The sequence below is a fragment of the Humulus lupulus genome, chromosome 7 (genome assembly GCF_963169125.1).
Source record: "Humulus lupulus chromosome 7, drHumLupu1.1, whole genome shotgun sequence".
NCBI lineage: Eukaryota > Viridiplantae > Streptophyta > Magnoliopsida > Rosales > Cannabaceae > Humulus > Humulus lupulus.
In genome coordinates, this window is record NC_084799.1 from 7,023,279 (window position 1) to 7,026,821 (window position 3,543).

At 30.5% G+C, this 3,543-nt stretch overlaps 1 pseudogene; it reads right to left on the reverse strand.

Moving 5' to 3' along the window:
• Positions 1-690: 690 nt before the first annotated feature.
• LOC133789396 (uncharacterized) lies at positions 691-3,096 on the reverse strand (annotated as a pseudogene).
• Between the last annotated feature and the right edge of the window lie 447 nt (positions 3,097-3,543).

Below are 3,543 nucleotides of genomic sequence, written 5' to 3' on the forward strand. Positions count from 1 at the left end.
AACTCAAAACTTAAACTTCAAGTACCTTTGATTGGGTTGTTTTCCGTCAAGTCCTTCGGTTAAGAAGCTTCTATTCTTTCCTAGGATCGCTATGCCTCGACCCTCGCTTGATTCCGACTCCTAGAACTCAAGATATCTTCGAAAACGCTCAAACGGTAAAACGGACCGTCGGAGAGGGAACGAGAGGTTTCCTAACGTACGTTCTTATCTGACAAGCTACTTCAAGCTTAAGTAACCTCAAATAAAACTTAGTGCTCGGGGTCCCGAAAACACCCCCGGGGATACTATAGTCAAAACTTCCAGAATTCCATCCTGATCTCAAATACTCCCAATCCATCACCAAATAAACATTTCTATTACCCCGAAATTGACCCCGTTATGACAAAACCGCTAATCCATTATATATGACCGTCTCATGTCGAATAGCTCGAATATATCTCCATAATAATAAAATCTCATTCACAAATTACATTATGCACCCAATTTACAAATATGCCCTCATAACTATAAATACTCCCATATGCATGCATTTACCACCATATAATAATATAATTCACATTAACATGCATATATTCATTTTATAACATATTAAATCAATTATGGCCATCCCGACCTCCTAATCAAGGTCCTAAACCTTATTAGGAAATTTGGGGCATTACATAAGATCAAGCAAAAGCTAAATTCGCATCATCAAAATCCCAACAGTAAAGTTAATTTCCAAATCATACTCATCTGCAGGTGACAGCATTACCATTATGATTCTTGGAGTGAAAGTGATCCAATTTTTACTAAATGGTCTATTTTTGGGATGAGCCATAATGTTGGCATATATCAATAAATTTATTCCAAGAAATTTCCCAATCAAAAATAAAAATGAGGGAATAGAAATGAAATTCTCTCACAATCATAAATAGTTTAGTTTTTTAATAGCTAATCCTAACAGTAGAGACGAATTTCACTTCAAATTATGTTCCACTTTTCCTCTAGCGACTGACAAATTATTGTGGTACAACGTGCAATACTCAACGGATAATTAGAAACTAAAAAAAAAAAATTACAACAAATAACAATTTAAAAAGAACAATGTTCAAAGACAAAAAAAAAAAATACAAATAAGAAAATGTGCTCAAAAAGAAGAAAGACTTTTACCAGCTATAAAATCATCGACATAGTCCGGTTCAATCTTTCCATGAGTCATTGCACCAACCTGATCCAAATGCATCCATAATATGAGTCAAATAACATTTATTAGAAAATTTACACTACAAAAGTTATAATACATTTTTGTACGTACCACAAAAACCATGTCTCTATCACTTTCAAAGTTATGGACATAATCTTTCAATTTTATCAACTTTTCCGAGCTAAAAGAGAATCCTTTCATTCAAACATATATATTAATTAGTTAATATAAATGTTATAAAATGTAAATATATGATACCAAAGAAGAGAATTGCTAAGGGTACCAGTGGTGTCCAACACTACAAAGAGTTGGCGTATCGCTATTGGTGCAATTCAATATCAGGTCCCACATATTTGAATTTAATAAGTATTATGAGGTATCGCTAACCAATTATGAGGTGCCACCTCGTGTGTTGTTGGGCACCATAAGGTACCAAATAACAACACTCATTAAAGAAAAGCAAGAGTTAAAAGCTCACCGATTTTATGAGAATTGATAGGTAAATACTGAGTTACAGGATTTTTGATTACACGCAGAAGTTTTGCATGAGTTTTTTCATTCTTTATACTTAGCCTTTGTAACAATTGCGCTGCAAAGTAATGGAAAATAATAGTGAACAAACAAACAAACTAACTAAAATAAGCTATGTTTTGTGATAACTATTGAGTGAGTACTTACACATGAGACCATAAAAACGTTTGGATGTTCTTGGCAAATGAGTTGGAGGTTTCACTTCAATTAAAACCCTTTTCTCAGTCCTTACGTACAATCATTTTAACCTTCCAGCTTTGTTAAGTGGACTATCTAAGATGGCCAAAAGGGCCAACACATTTTGACAATTATAATAATGTTAATTAATTAGTACAATCATATCAAGTTCACACTTTTGGTTAACTAAAAAAAACGAAAGAAGAAGAGAAACCTGATGGACAATATCGGGTCGGTAATCACTTTTGTTTTTGCCATTGTTCCTTAAAAAGTTTGAGTGATTGTCAGAGTTTAAAAGCTGATAAGTCTGTTGTGAAAAGATAGAAAAACAAAAATATATTCAAGAGAATAAATAAGAAAAAGGTATATGCACACAATGAATTTAAAGAAGAACACCAAGTACAATATATAGGGAGAAGGTACCGTTATAGTTAAATATATATGGAAATTTATTGGGTAGTATTTTTAGTATTTTCTATACATGGGTGTATAATGTATTTACTGGGAAATTCTCACAAATTTTCAAGAAATTTCTTATGTCAAAATCACGTATAAATATTGAAATAATTACGCACACAACAAATTGTTTGAATCTCAATTTTGACATCCTAAATTATTCTGAATTTCTTAAAAATGTGTAAGAGGTCTCGTTATATAAAAAAAATTAGAGTTATAACTTATTTATGTATAAAAAATACTAAAAAAATAGATATAGGTAGTAATTAAAAATAATCAATACTATATTGGTACCCTATATATACCCACATATAGTCTATCATTTAGTGACCACCTTTTAATCACAACATAATTTTTTTTTAACAAAAAATTGGTCGTTAGTCAAAACTTATTTTATGTAGAGATCAAATTTGTTGGGCTAACGAATTTTAGTGGTTAGCTAGTAATTTAGCAAATAAAGAGGTATATAAATAATTAAACATGCCTAACATATTATTTGGTCATATATATATAAATAAAAAAGTAGATGAATTAATAAATATAAAGTAGAGAGAGACTTTTCCAACTTTGCCAACTTCCAAAGAAGCTCTCTCAAGGACAAATATAACACCAGCTTGTGGTTTGGGCTTTGATTGTTGAGGTGGATTTGGAATTCCATATTCAATCTCAAATGAGCCATCTTCTTCTTCTTTGTCATATCTCTCATATTTCTTCATCTTATTACCCTTAATACCATAAGGTCGTACCATTGTAATGCTTCTGTTAATAAAAAGAAAATTATAAAATTAAAGGAATAAATCTATAAATAACAGTTAAACATAGCAATTGAAAAAACCAGTTGATTGTTTCTTAAAGAACAAGTCAAATATAAAATAAATAAATCAAATAAGTAAATATTTATTTGATGAGATTCTCACTACTGTAATCGCATAAAAAACTAACAAATTAACAGACCCACCATAAAAAAGAAAAATTATATATCATCAAACTAAACAAACAAAAATCTCACAAACAAAAAGCCAAATCAAGCAAAGGAATTGTTTACCTATTTCACTTTGCTCAAATCATCATAATAACTTAAAAAAACCCTATAGTCGCTCTCCTAGGATGATTTTAAATATTTAAAATTAATTAATATTCGTAATCGTAACTAAGAATCAATATTGGCTAGCTATCACTATCATGATATACCAAGA